This window comes from Nomascus leucogenys, chromosome 11, assembly GCF_006542625.1.
Source record: "Nomascus leucogenys isolate Asia chromosome 11, Asia_NLE_v1, whole genome shotgun sequence".
Taxonomy (NCBI): domain Eukaryota; kingdom Metazoa; phylum Chordata; class Mammalia; order Primates; family Hylobatidae; genus Nomascus; species Nomascus leucogenys.
The window spans coordinates 68,262,445-68,279,091 of record NC_044391.1 but is presented as its reverse complement, the minus strand read 5'-3'; positions in this window follow the sequence as shown (position 1 = coordinate 68,279,091).

The following is a 16,647-nucleotide window of genomic DNA, read 5'->3' as shown; positions in this document are numbered from 1 at the left end:
AAAAGACACACTGAATTCAAATAATTAATATTTAAAATAAAGAAGCTTGAGTCACAGTGATTATATCTTATTTGATGTAATGCCTATCTTTCCAGATATGGTTTCTGCTTTGCTTTTATAAATTGAGAGTATCTTCATACTTTAAGATTATAAAATATTAAAAGAAGAACAATTTTTCTTTCTTCCACTTCTCTTTTAGGGTATATATTATTAAAATAACAAATATAATTGCCCACTGTAGCTAAGAAAAATGAAATAATTTACTCAGGTGATATTAGGCAAACACTCCCTGAATATGAATTAAAGTTAAGTGGAAGGAAAGATGATAAGTTCTCCTTAAAGATGGATCATATTATACACAAGATTATTATTAAATGTCATCAGTGCTTTTCTTTGAAGTAGCAGGTTTATTTCTTTTTCAAAGAATTGAATTTAATTGATTAACTTAATATAAACTTACGATTTTTAGATAGCAAAATTATACTTATTAAAAATATTGAAGTACAGTGATGGACACTTGTAGTCTCAGCTACTTGGGAAGCTGAGACAGGAAGATTTCTTGAATCCAAGAGTTCAAGGCTGCAATGAACCATGCCTGTGAATAGCCTGGGTTGATTTCAGCCTGAGCATCATAGTAAGGCCCTCTCTCTACAAAAAATTAAGTAAATAATTACTCTTTTTAAAATTCCAAAATGATATTATTGAGCTGTAGTTCACCGATTGGTTCTTGAATTGCATTGAATGACATACTCCCTTTCCTGCTCCCTCATTGTCAAAAGTTTTTGAAACAACAGGTTTTTTGTTAAGAATACGAATGCATTTTACAAGGGCTTTAAGTCATGGCCTTCACCATATCAGCAAAGAGATTACAGTATGTACACAAATTTAAAAATCATTAAATTTTATATAGAGAGTGATATAAAATACATATTTTACTTAAGCAAGAAAGAATATGAATTTAACAATTCATATTCAATAGCAATTTAAATAGTAAAGGAAATTTAGCCCATTCTATTCAATGAAGATTTGTGCTATTGTGAGTGCAAAATTGGAGCATAAATCAGTTGTTCCTTCGCTTTGTACTAATTGTAATGTTGCTCTTTGTTATCAATGTAACCTTTTTTATTGGAAAGAAATGATCCCTAATTGCAGATCCAATTCTTCATCTGATTCTCCAGTTAAGACACACCAGTATATGCTAATGTGGGCATATTTGTGCTATGGTTTGAATGTGTCCCCCAAAAAGCACATGTTGGAAACTTCATCCACAATGCAACTGTGGTGGGAGGTGGGGCCTAATGGGAGGTGGCTTAGCACGTGAAAGTTCCACCTTAATAAATGGATTAATGCCAATTATAAATTGCTTGTGGCAGCAACTTCAACCTCTTGCACACTCTCTCTCTCTCCCTCTTCCTCTCTCTTTCTCTCTCTCTCCTTCTCTGGCATGCCCTCTTTTCCTTTCAACTTCTACCATGGAATGACACAGCAAGAAGGCCCTTGCCAGATGTGGACTCCTTGACTTTGGACTTCCTAGGGTCCTGAACTGTAAGAAGGAAATCTCTGTTCATTATAAACTATTCAGTCTCAGGTATTGTATTATAGCAGCACAAAATAAGCTAGGATAATTAGCTAGGTTGGAAACACACACAGATTGTATATTGAGCTCCAAGATATTATAGTACCTTTATAAAGAATTTTTAAGAGGTAGTTTTTATTATAATGATCCTCAATACCCTGACAACCAAACATTTAAGTCCTCCAGAAATACCCTGTCACTATAGTTGAAACCATCTAAATATGCATTTCATTGTTCCTGACAATTGGTTCTACCTCAGATGAACTTAAGCGTTGCCATATATTCAAGGAGCTGTCATTACAGACAGTCCCTAACTGACTGAAGAATTTTCAACTCTACAACTGATTTATTTGGATGTAACCCTAACATTAGTGGAAGACCTTGTTACCACTTATGATGATGTTATTGTTTCTACTGAATGCCTATTGCTTTTGAACCACTGTGAATTCAAAAAAATCCTGAGTCAAACTATCATAAATCAGGCACTGTCTGCTGTGTTGCCAGCATTACATGCACTTTTAACTTATGATATATTGTACTTAGATAGTACTATATAGTTTAGATTTTTGACCCGTTAGACCTCAGGTTGAAATTGATCCCCAATGTGGGAGGTGGGCCTACTGAGAGTTTTTTTGGGTCATGAGGGCAGATCCTTAAAGAATGGCTTGGTGCTGACCTCACCATAATGAGTGAGTTCTCACTCTGTTAGTTCCCAACGTAACGATTAATGATTGTTTTAGAAAACCTGTCACCTCCCTTCTCTGTTTCTTACTTCCTCTCTCACCATATGATCTCCGAACACACTGGCTCGCCTTCCTCTTCCATCATGAGTAGAAGACTTCTGAGGCCTTTACCAGAAGTGGTTGCCAGTGCTTCTGGTATAGCCTGCAGAACTGTGAGATAAACCTCTTTTCTTTATAAATTGTCCAGCCTTTGGAATTTCTTTATAGCAACATACATAAATTAAGACACATGAGTTTATCAGAAAGTAATCCTATCATAAGTTGAGGAGCATCTGCATTTTATGCCCTGTTTCAGATTAATTAGCATAGGAAATCATGGCTGCTTGGTACTTCTAGTATTTTCCTGGCCAGAATCCCTTCATGCCATCTCTATCACTTAAATTATTGTCAGAAATTTTGTGGCATCAGGGTTCCCTCTACCCGCCTAAAAAGCTAGTAACAAAATGCATCTTTGCAGAAAAAAAAAAAAGTTCTTACAGAAAATACATGGCTGAGCCCCAAATTTCACATGGCTTCTGAATTACTGGAAATTATCTCAACTGTGTCCAGCCAGTAAATATTGCATCCTTAAATTCCAATAGATTTTTTCAGAATGCTTTCTACCAAAATTTCTAGTCAAAATTCATGAAAGTACATATTCAATAAAGTGAAACCCTGCTCTCCAAAATGGGATTTCCTGTTGTCAGTCTTCCTTTATAGTAACCAGCAACAGTTTTTTATTAAAAATATATGTAAAAGAATACGCTATTTTATTTATTTTTGAAGGCTTTTCGTTGATTGGTCCTCAGGATATGGGGATGAATGATATGGTATCCTTACTCTCCAGAAGTCATAATAGAAAGGGTTAAGAATATTCTAAAAAAATAGTTTAAATTTTTGTCACATAATTAGAAGCATGGGAAATGTACCCTGGAAGTATAAACAAGGAAAGAACCTGCAATGTATGAAGAAATTAGTAATAACAATAGAGAGAATGGCAGTAAGAAGGATAGTGAAGGAAGATGATGTCTTTTGCCAAACAAGGAGTAAATAGCATCTATGCAGAGGACATATGGAAACATACAGAGGCATGAAAAGGCAGGAGGTTAGCACAAAATTGGGTGGGACTAAAACCTTGGTATGAGAGGGAAGAGTGACGAAAATCAATGATGACCACATAGATTACAAAGGTTCTTTTATATTATCCTAAGACTGTAAAGTTTGTTATCTATGGGCAAAGATAACAAAGATTGTTATCTATAGGCACAATGTTGTACAGCAGTTCTCTAGAACTTGTTCATATTGCAAAACTGAAATTTTATACGCGTTGATAAGCAACACTTTCTTTCTCCTTACCCCCAGCTTTTGGCAACCACCATGGTATTCTGCCCTTCTACGAGTGACTATTTTAAATACCTCACATAAAAGGAATCATGCAGTAATTATCCTTCTGGATGTAGTTGAAATTATCTCATATGGCTATTTTCCACATTCTGTAATTTTAAAAAAATCATTAATTTGAGCTTTAAAAGCTCACTGTCTTAATCCAATTGTGTTTCTATAAAGGAATACCTGAGGCTGGGTAGGCTGTAAAGAAAAGAGTTTTATTTGCCAGCATCCATTTCTGGTGAGGGCTTCAGACTACTTCCACTCATGGACGAGCCAATGTGTCACATGGAGAGAGAAAGCAAGAGAGAGTGAACAGGAGATGTTATGCTCTTTTCAACAATCCATTCTCAAAGGAACTAATAGAGGGAGAATTCTTCATTAACAAAGGCTCTGTCTCCATGACCTAAACATCTTCCACCAGGCCCCACCTCCGACATCGGGGATCAAATTTCAACATGAAAGTTGAAGGGTACAAACATCCAAACTATATCATTCACTTATAGATATTTTACATATAAAATACCCTGTATAAATCAGCATGTATAAGTTGTTCATGTAAAACTATAGCTGAATAATTTCAAACAAAACTATCTGCAAAGTTTACATTTAAAGAGTCGTTCTTCCCTTAAACAGCATTGTATTTTCTGAAGTCCTCTTTCTCAATTAGTGGTAACTTTATAAGTATTCAGGGCAATCAATTAGGAAGAAAATAATTAGTCAGGTGAAAGCCAAGAAACTTTGATCAGTTTTCCCTAAATGTAAGAAAAATAGGATAACATGAAGTCATTAACATATTCAATGCTGATATAGCTATCTGCATATTATGTCTCGTAAATTCACGTCAATTTTTTGAAGAGACTTATGATAGAAAAGCCACAATATAGAGGTTATATTAGTCAGGATGAACCAAGTTACATTGTAATAACAAATGTACTCTTAACTCTCAGTTGCTTAGCACAGCTAAACTTAATTTCTCATTCATACAAAGTATATTGGGGTATATAGAGATTGTCCTCCATCTAAGGACCTAGAGATCAAGCAAATTTCATAGTAATCTAAAATTTGCCTTCGTGACATGTGTCCTCCTGTGTCTCCTTAGCAAAGAAAAGAAAGAGGTAAAGGAGAAACAAGGACTCTAACAGGCACAGAACCAGAGTGATTCATCACTTCTACTTATATTTATTTACCAAAACACAGTCATATTGTCATAATACAACTGTAATAAATCCTGGAAAATAGAGAGGAACATGCTGATTTAATGAACTTTATTTGTCTCTGCCGTGAAGGCAAAAATAGGTAAGTGAATATGATGATGCATGTTTTGGTAATCAGTTGCCTCTTACAGAAAGCAGATGATAACAGAAATCCATATTTTTTAGTTACCTGAGAATCTCCTTTTGTAGGGAGACTTATTGAAGAGCATTAAGTGATGAGTTTTTCAAGGAGGAGAGTGAGAAGTCCAAGATGTTAACATTTTTTTTCTAATTCGTAAATCTGTTGAATTTTAGAACTAGAAGGATATGCATTAACTTGCTTCTTTAATTACTGAGGAAATTTAAATACGAACAAAATAAGGAACTCCCCTTATGTTACAAAGCAATTTATTGTAAAGATGATATGATAACTCAGCTCTTCATTTCCAATCCAGTGATCTTTTTCACTGCAGAGAATGCTCATAGAAAAGTCACTCCTTCTCTATAGGGAAATACACAAGATTCCAAAATGTAAAAATGCTCCCAGGAATCATCTTAGGATATGACAAGCATGAACATTATACAAAGATTTCTATGAGAGACTTTCCTGGCCTTAAAATAATAATTTTTTAAAAAATTACATGGACTAATAATACTGGTAATAGAATAGCCTTTAATTTTTCAAAACTGTATTTCTAACTAATCTGTAATCTCTTTAATGATTTGGATTTATGGCTTTTTAGCATAGATACAATGTCTGCAAATAGTGTTCATAATATATACTTTTATGATCCATAGACATTTGGGATAGTGAGAAAATGAGTGAATGAATTAAGAAATGAAAGTATTCTTAATTATTATGGCTACTAATTCTGCTCATATATAAATTCTACCATCAAGCTAATCTCTTTGATTTCAAAGATCTCAGAAACAGGTCAAACATGTTCTCAGTGTTTATTCCTTGGAATCTACAATATCAGAGGTGACTTCACTTCTTCTAGTCCTTTCACTGAGGGCCACAACAAACGAGTTCAGAGTATCTGAGATGACCTGATTTCAGTAGCATTATCCCGAAACTAAACTCAGAAGACTCTAAATGTGGATGCCAGTTTAAAGTGGTTAACTCTTAAAGCCCATATATGGCAAAGAAGGAACTATTTTAAAAATCCACCCCATTTGTAGGTCATGCCATCAAACAGGTTTTAACAACCCTCTGTAGACATATTATTCTACACATTTCTTAGCAGACTCTGCGATACCTTATTTTAATGTATAAAACATAATGAACATACAAGCCGTGATTTTTTTCTAATGAAAAGAAGTAACTGTTTTATATCCTGGACAAAACGCTTTGCTATGTGTCTAACTAGAACACTGAATGCCGATAATGTGTTCACATAGCATTCTTTCACATAGTAGTGAGGAATGGAATGAAGAAGTGAGGTTGTGAAAAAAAGTAATATTCCAGGACTTTTGCTGACATTGATTATTTATAGGAAATCTAATTAGAATAATTCTAACCGCAATTGACTTTCTTTCAGTGCTTATAATATGTCAGTGGTATAAGTGTTATAAGCAAATATTTGGCCTTGCAATACTTTTTAAAATGTTTACAAACTTTAATTTGTTCAAAAAAGATACAATGTGTTTCTAAATGTTATTTAGTTAATGCCTTGTATCTTAGTATTTGATTGTTTATATCCATTTTCATTTAAATATCTAATGTTATTAATCATTGTTTTTATTCAAAATATTTCATGATTCCAGTCATCACCACTTATAGTAGCATTTCATTCTTATAATAATACATACATAGTAATGATTTAAATGACTATCTTATTTTAATATTTATTCAATATTTTAAATATTTTCAAGTTACATTTAGATGACTATTTCTCTTTGAAGGTGAATAGTTAGCTATTTAAAATAAATCTTAATGGCATGTCAGTTTATATAAATGTTTAATTGTTTAGAGTAAATGGTGAATTACACTATCACAAGGTTAAAGTTCATGTGCAAGTTTAGGTAAGCCAGAAATAACCTTGAATAAACTAATTGCTGATTGAATATCCAAAGTTTGAGGCCAAAGCAGCCAGAAGAAAGCTTTGCCAAATACCAAGCCTAGAACCAAACATAATGAATCTCTGCTTCCCTCTGATTCAAATATTTACAATATTTGCTAACAGATTTATATTCTCAATCACATTTTACTCATACTAACAATTTCTTTTAATTCCTATGTAACTATAAAATTTTAGAACTAGATGTTGAATCAAATACTTTCTTTGCACGGAGAGATGTGACAAACTGATAGATTTCTTGATATTGAACCAACTTTGCATTTTTAGAATAAAATCTGCTTGGTCATATTATTTTAATACTATTCTAATCTGGTTTAACATTATTTCATTTAATATAATTAATTATATTGAAGTGTACATGATTCTTTCCCATACGTTACCTTCTCTAGCATGGAACATAGTTTTGTTTGTTTTTCAAAAATCATATCAATTGACTAGTTACATATTCACTTTTTGAACTTTGATAGTCAAGAAATGAATTCACAATGAATGTTTTGCTCTGCATATATATATCTGATTTAATGATCAAATATCTTACATCTATTGTATTCAAAGTATTGTTATAGGTGTGTGTAAAATATATGCACATGAGACAGTTGTGAAACACTAAAGCACTTTTAAAAAGAGGCATGAAAGCAAAAGTTAATTATTAACAGTGATTTTTATAAATCACAGTATGAAATATAAATGGGGTAGCAATTTCAATAAAATTTAGCTGCCTAAGATGATGGCTTTTTGATGCTGTAGCCAATGAGCAAACTCAAAGGCTTAGACCAACTAACTCACAGAATGATTATTGCAATGTTGGCACCAGTTGCCACTTTTAGCTAAAAATTTATGAATGACTAAGAAACCATTTTAGGACCTAAAGTGTGTGTCAATCCCATAAGCCCATAGGCATTTATAGAGATTTTAAATCTTTAAAAAGAAAAGAGAGAGAGAAAGGGAGAGAGAGAGAGAGAGAGAGAGAAGAGAGAGAGAGAAAATGAAGGAAGGAAGGAAGGAAGGAAGGAAGGAAGGAAGGAAGGAAGGGAGGGAAAAAAGGGAGGAAGGGAAGGAAGAAAGAAAGGAAGAGGGAGAGAAAGAGAGAGAAAGAAAGAAAGAGAGAAAGAAAGAAGAAAAGTTAGTTGCAATCACAACTCAAATATTAAGTGAACACCTCACCTGTGTCATGGGATGTGAAAAGCAATGGTATAGTTTGGCTGTGTCCCCACCCAAATCTCAGCTTGAATTGTATCTCCCAGAATTCCCACGTGTTGTGGGAGGGACCCAGGAGGAGGTAATTGAATCATGGGGGCTGGTCTTTCTCATGCTATTCTCATGATAGTGAATAAGTCTCAAGAGATCTGATGGGTTTATCAGGGGTTTCTGCTTTTGCTTCTCCTCATTTTCCTCTTGCTACCATCATGTAAGAAGTGCCTTTCACCTCCCACCATGATTCTCAGGCCTCCCCAGCCATGTGGAACTATAAATACAATTAAGCTTCTTTTTCTTCCCAGCCTCAGATATGTCTTTATCAGCAGCATGAACACGGACTAATACCAATGATCAAGAAAATTTGAAAATGTTTTAGTACCTGGCCAATGTCCTTTAGAAGGTTGTGAGTTGAGAAACTCATGTAGAAAAGCAGAAAAATATGAGACAACAAGTGAAAACAATAAATATAATGTATCTAATAATTGGTGTTGTGGGGTTTCAGAGGTTGGAGCTGGGTAGTGCATCACAAAAGATTTCCCCAACAGCACAGGGTTTGAAAAGGAGATTGGTATGTATAAACAGCATACATGTAGCATATAGTATGCAAAAAGAGAAGGAAATGATTTCAGAATGGTAGTAGTGGTTCTGGGGGGTAGTATGAATGAGAATAATATAGAAGTGAGAAAGATAAAGGTGTACTTACAGAAGAGTGTTGGTAGAACCTAGACTTCCTATTGAGAATGAGTGGGAATTGTGACTAAGACAATCTGGAATAATAATGCATAAAAAGGTGCCTTTTTCTGTCATTATTCTTAGAGTTAGTATTTGTGCCCATTTCCTAAAACCACTGTCTAGGATAAAGAATCAAACAATTAAGTAACACAATTACTCTTACATGGAGGTGATTTAATTTGATAGCTGTGTCATTGATGAGCTGGACTTGCATAATCTCTAAATGCTGCTTCTTATGCTTTTATAATTATTTCACCTACTTATTTATGCATGTATTTGTTTATGCAGAAATAATTTGTGTGTATGTTTTCAATGTCTTAATCTCTCAAAGTTAAGAATAAATAAGGCAGATGGTGGCTGCTCAGCAACAGTTTTACCTCATGATAATGAGTAAAAGTACCAGTAGCATACTGGGAGAGAAACCAGCATCATGAACTAGTTCATTCTAAGCTCTTGTCGTTGACCTTTTGTCAAATTCCTCATCTCCTTTGAGTTAAGATTCCTGCAGGGAAGAAAAGAGATGTGAATTTGGAGATCCTGAGGCTGCACAATAGCCTCAGCAGCCTAGTCTCCAGTTCCTATCTTCATTTCTTAGCCATAGGATCCATGATAGTGTTTCACATCTTTAAACACCATTCTCCCTTCCCTTGCAATAAATTAAATGTTTATAAAAAGATTGAAATGAAAAATTATTAACACAAATAAATCACTATAACCATAAAATTACATGGAAAATAAACAGTCTGCATCTGAATGACTTTCAGGAAAACAATAACATTAAGACAGAAATTTAAAAAATTGAAATAAATGAAAACAAGGTTAAAACCTATTGAAATCCCTGAGATACACCTTAGCAGAGTTACGATGAAAGTTTATAGTGCTAAACGCCCACATAAAAAAGTTACAAAGATCTCAAATTAACAAACTAACATCATACCAAGAGGAACTAGAAAATAAAAAGAAGAAACCAACCCCAGATCTAGCAGAAGACAAGAAATCAGTGCTGAACTGAATAAAGTAGAGATGAGAAAAAAGCATACAAAACATCAATAAAACCAAAAGTTGGTTTTTGAAAGAATAAATAAGATATATAGACCACTAGCTAGGCTAATAAAGAAAAAAAAAGAGAGAAGATCCAAATAAACACAATGGGATATGACAAAGAAGACATTACCATCGATCCCACAGAAATACAAAAAACTCTTGGAGATAATTATGAACACTTCTTGGCACATAAACTGGAATACCTCGAAAAAATGGATAAATTCCTGGAAACATCCAATCTCCCAAGATTAAACCAGGAAGATATTGAAACCCAGAACAGACCAAACTGAATCAGTAATTAAAAAAAAAAAAAAAACTATCAACCAGTAAAACCCCAGGACAAGATGGATTCAGAGCTGAATTCTATCAGATGTTTGAAGAAGAACTGGTACAAATCCTATTGAAACTATTGAAAAAAATTAGGAGAAGGGGTTTCTCTCTAACTCATTCTTTGAGGCCAGCATCACTCTGATATCAAGAATGGTAGAGACACAATGACAAAAAAAGAAAACTTCAGGCCAATATCCATAAGGAACATGGATGCAAAAATCTTCAACAGAATACTAGCAAGCTGAATCTTAACTGCACATCAAAAAGGCTAATCCACCATGATCAAGTAGGCTTTATTCCTGGGATACAAGGTTGGTTCCACATACACAATTCAATAAATATGACTCACCACATAAACAGAACTAAAAACAAAAATAACATAATCATCTCAATAGAAGCAGAAAAGGCTTTCTGTAAAGTTCAACATCCCTTCATGTTAAAAACCCTCCACAAAGTAAGCATCAAAGGAATATACCTCAAAATAATAACAGTTATCTATGACACACAGCCAACATCATATTGAATGAGCAAAAGCTAGAAATATTCTCTTTGAGCACAGAAAAAGACAAGGATGCCCACTCTCACCACTCCTATTCAACAGAATACTGGAAGTCCTAGCCAAAGGAATCAGGCAAGACAAAAAACTAAAAGACTTCCAAGTAGGAAGAAAGGAAGCCAAACTACCTCTTTCACAGATGATATGATTCTCTACCTAGAAAACCCCATAGACTCTGCCCAAAGTCTCCTAGTTCTGATAAACAACTTCAGCAAAGTTTCAGAATACAAAATCAATGTACAAAAATATGTAGCATTTTTTTACACCAATAACATTCTAGCTGAGAACCAAATCCAGAACATAATTCCATTTAAAATAGGCACAGACAAAATAACCTACCTAGGAATACAGCTAACAAAGGAAGTAAAAGATCTCTGCGAGGAGTACTATAAAACCCTGCTGAAATAAATCAGAGACAACACAAACAAATGGAAAAACATTCCATACTCATGGATTGTTAAAATGGCCATACTGTTCAAAGCAGTGTACAGATTCAATGCTATTCATATCAAATTATCAACAACATTCTTCACAAAATTAAAAAAAAACTATTCTAAAATTAATTTGGCACCAAAAAAAGAGCCCAAATAGCCAAAACAAACCTAAGCCAAAAGAACAAAGCAGAGATATTGTATTACCTGACTTCAAACTATACTGCAAGGATACTGTACATAAAACAGCATGATACTGGCACAAAAACGTAGATATGGACCAATGAAATAGGTTAGAGAACCCAGAAATAAAGCCATGCACCTACAACCATCTGATCTTTGACAAAGCTGATGAAAATAAGCAATGGGGAATGGACTTCCTGTTCAATAAATGCTGCTGGGATAACTGGTAGCAATATGCAGATGATTGAAACTGGACCACCTACCTTTCAACATATACAAAAATCAACTCAAGATGGATTAAAGACTTAAATGTAAAACCTAAAGCTATAAAATCCCTAGAAGAAAATCTATAGGAAGGAATCACTATACTGAGCATTAGCCCCAGCAAATACATCAAGAGGAATGCTCCAAAAGCAATTGCAACAATAACAAAAAATTAACAAGTGGTACCTAATTAAACTTAAAACTTCTGCACAGCAAAAGAAATGACCAACAAGGTAAACAGACAACCTATGGAATCGAAGAAAATTTGCAACTGTGTATCTGACAAAGCTCTAATATCCAGGAACTGTAAGAAACTCAAAGAAATCACCAAGCAAAAAATAAATGACTCAATTAAAACATGGGCAAAAGACATGACTGGACACTTCTCAAAAGAAGACACAAGTGCATCCAACAAGCACATGAAAAAATACTAAATATCAGTAAGCATTAGAGAAATGCAAATAAAAACCACAATGAAATACCATTCATACCAGTCAGTACAGCTATTATTACAAAGTCAAAAAATAGCAGATGCTGGCAAGGTTGCCAAGAAAAAAGGAACAATTATACAGTGCTGATGGGAATTTAAATTAGTTCAGCCACTGTAGAAAACGGTCTGAAGATTTCTCAAAGAACTTAAAATAGGACTACCATTCAACCCAGCAATTGCATCACATAGTATATACCTAATGGAATATAAATCATTCTACCATAAAGACACATGTACACGTATTTTCATCAAAGCACTATTTACCTTAGCAAAGACATGAAATCAAACTAGATGCCCATCAGCAGGGGAGTGGATTAAGAAAATGTGATACGTATACACCATGGAATACTATACAGCTATAAAAATGTGATTATGTCCTTTGCAGCAAAGTGGATGGAGCTGAAGATCATTATCCTAAGTGAATTAAAGCAGGGACAGAAAACCAAATATTACATGTTCTCACTTATAGTAAGTGAAATCTAAACATTGAGTTCACATGGACACAAAGGAGAGCATAGCAGACACTGGGGCCTAATTGACAGTGGAGTTTGGGAGAAGAATGAGGATTAAAAAACTACCTATCAGGTACTAACCTGATTATCTGAATGACAAAATTATCCTGTGCCCCAAACCTCCATGACATGCAATTTGCCCATGTAACAAACCTGCACATATACCTCCTGATCCTAAAATAAAATTTGGAAATAAAAATAGTTCCTAAAATTTAATTTGTATAGAAGCCCATGAGAAAACAAAGTGATTTAGAATCACCATTAATGCCTTTAATGTCAGCATGATCACTAAAATAATATTTTAGGAGTAGAGATTATAATTTTAATAAAATAAGACTCAAAGATATGACAGAGAAGATGCAAGGAATTTAAAAATTATAATACATTTAAATCAACTGTTTTAGCATGAATTGAACTGCAAAAACTGGATTCTCAAATGACAATACATTTTCTATGAGTTCTTAGGTACCTTATCTTGTTTTGTGGTGGCCCTCCTTTAATGCATATTCTCTTTATGACTTCTTCTTGCTATCCCCTTTATTTTAGCATTCTTTGTACAGGCATTGATAGTGAAGAATTGGTAAGTGAGTAAAGATAGTTCCACATGCAAAAAAGCAGAAAAAAATTGGTCATTATATCCTCTTTCATGTTGGCTCTCTATAAATAGCAGTCTTGTTCTCGGCCATTCCACATTTGACACTATTGGCTTCTACTCTGCCTTCAGAGTGAATGGGAATATGACTGGAAACTTGAGAGAAGTAAAGCTTTGCTCAATCCCTCTCTATCCCAGTCTCCTGAAAAAGAAGCTCACAGCTTGATGCCAATGCATGTGTTTTTATATACTTTACTTATATCTTAAATGTTACCATGAAAAATCTCTTGTTTTACTTCAGACAGTAGGCTTTGCTATATCAAAATATTTTTGAATGTGAGGTCAAAAGCACAATTTTTTAATTTACTAATTTTCTCAGTTTTCTTTATCAAGTAAATATATATTCTACTTATGAAATGAGTACATTTTTATTTATGAAGAGGTCTTATTTAAGAAGTTTTTTTAAAAAAAACAAGAAACAATGTTGATATAATAAGGATATTATAATCTTTATGCATAAGTTCTATCACCTAACTCAATCTTTTTTTTCCACACTAAGGTATATTTTTTGTCAGCCCTATAAAATAAAATTTCTGGTTCTTATAAACATGTTTTATGATATATCAACCTGTAGTTTTATGAAAATATATTTTCAAATAAAATATTCCCAAGTAAAACTATACCTGTAGTTACTGGAATTTGGATTTCAATGAAGAATCATTTGAGATTGCTTTGAATTATGTAAAATAAATTCAAAATATAATCCTAGAGAAGTTCTGAGACATGAGCTTAATTCAAAGAACTAAAGAGCAAACTGCTTATGTTCTTCTTGACTTTGCCATCTTAGTTTGAGTGATAAAAAGACAGCAAATAAATATCTATATTTCCATTATATCTCATTAATTGCATGCTAACCTTATGTTACATAGTCTTTAGAAAGACACTCTATCAAAAAGGGTGCCAGACAATCAATACATGGACTGCCAAACAAAAAAAGGAAAGACATGCAATTTTTTTCAGTGAAATTTGACATGTATTTACAGCAAACTGTAAACAAGGATACTCAACCTTTTCTTTCCCAACTATTTCCTGCTTTGGTTTTACAAAATCAGCTGAATGAAATGGAGACATTATCATCATTCAGCATTCATGAGTTTATCGTAGGCAGAGAGCACCCTCTACTTTCTCCTGATTAAACAGCACTCCTAGTCTGGAAGAAACGAGATGGCTGGTTCTATGCTGATATTTTGCTCAGAAAATCAGAAGAAGGGATTTGTCTATAAGGTTCATTAACTCTTGGCCTCTATTGGCAGTAACCCATGTTCAGGAGGCCACCATTGTAACACCCTCAAAAGAACTCCCCGAAGGAGGCAAAGTCTAGAAGGAGAATACCTGCTCTGAAGTTTCCCACCTTCCCTGAACTGAATCTGCAGAGCCACCCCAGGAGGGGAGAATGCAGCTTTGAAAAATAACACCTTTGTTATTCCAAGTGTTAGAGATGAAGCTGAGTTTTCAGATGGCCTCAAGGTTTGTGCATCCTTCACCAAACACAGATGGAAACTGGACTCTTTGAACTGCTTTGAAAATCTGTTACTAAGTATTGCTGTGGGTCTGTGAAGCAGCCATTGCTAACTTCTGACTGCCTGCAATTTTTATGGCTGTGTGATGACAAGGGATAAAATAGCTTTATTTTAGAAGTAAATGGTTCATATGCGAGAGAGGAAAAAACCCACCATCTAAGCAAGATTTAATCTTAAATATTATGGTAATTCTAAATGTTAGTCTTTTTAAAAGATTGGTTTAAATATTAGAATTATAAACAAGTCATAGAACATATACATAACATTAATTCATTCACTTCATTCTGATAAATTTGACTTTTTACAATTTTAATACTTTTAAGACATTAAAATCTACAAAGATTAATATTTCCTATTTTTTAGATCAACTACTGGCATTATAGTTCTTTAGAGCTTTGCAGTTGTGATAAAACCTACTGACTCTTGAATCTAGAATCAGAAACATCTGCCATGGTAAATCAAAGTCATGCTCTGTGGTTCCATTTTAAAATATTTTAGATTTAATACCACAGCTTTCACTTGCCTATATTAAGAACAAGCATTCAATAAAACCACTGTAAACAGACATTCTTCTTTAAGTCAGATTTATACCAACAGAATTTACAATGCACACTTTGAGCCTGGTTATATGTACAGCATATAACCAGTTGGGTTGTTTTTGTTATTTTCCTTTCAAAGACAACTGAATCAAGACATTTCCACAAACTGGCAGAAAGATGTGAGAACTTCAGTTACATTGTTAATAGGGAAACCAAGCTTTGCCCAACAGAAATGACACCATAAAGATGTATGTTCTCAGCATAGTTTGTTATGATTTTACAAACATTTAAAATTACACATGTATTCATGGTATGTGGTTTTGTCTGTGCCAAAGCAAAACAAACAAACAAACAAAATCCTAGATTAATGTCATATTAAGCAAGTTTTAACACTAAGGTTCTTACGGAAACATTAACTTAGCTGCGTTGATTATATGCAACTTTTTAATGGTAGGAATTTAACAGTATCAACAGAGGTACTTTACAATATATATTTAATAAGAACACATACTTTAGCCACAGCAGGCTTCCTCCTTGGAGCATGGTGAGGATAACTGTGTGACCTTCTACCCTGTCTCAGCAGGTATGCACCAGCAGGACCTAGCAGACTCAGTAATCTCTTCATGGACCTATTGAACTTCTGTTTTTTCAACAAAAAAAAAATAGATGTATATATAAAGAGGGCAGGAATATGAGCTTTCTTGCAACTTCCACCCCCCAGGGTACACTGAGTGACTATAAAATTCTGGCATGTACAATATTCTTTATTCCATCCTTCCTGCCAAAAGTATTAATCATGGTGAAAGGAAGTACCTCATATCCTGGGAATTTACAATCTCTATATCATCCTTGAGTTTAAAATGCTTGTGTAATACAAAAGTGGCACTAAAATTTAAATGATGTTTCAAGAAGCGGTTAGTGGTACTACCAGTATGTGATAATAACTACCTCATGTAAGAAAAAGAAAATCATCCACTACCAAAAGGCAGTAAGGAGAGGAAAGCAAGTATGTTATGTCACCTATTTATTCCCTATTATTTCACTGACAAAGATGTATTAAAAACCTCATTCACAATTCTTTAGAAAAAAGTCTTGAATAAAAAAATTACACAAGGCTTTGCAAATGTAAGCATTTCCTTGTTTAAAATATTCCCATAAACAATAAGGACAACAATAATGGTACCTTGTTGATGGAATGTTCAAATGACTAGACTTGCATAATAATTTGAGACATCT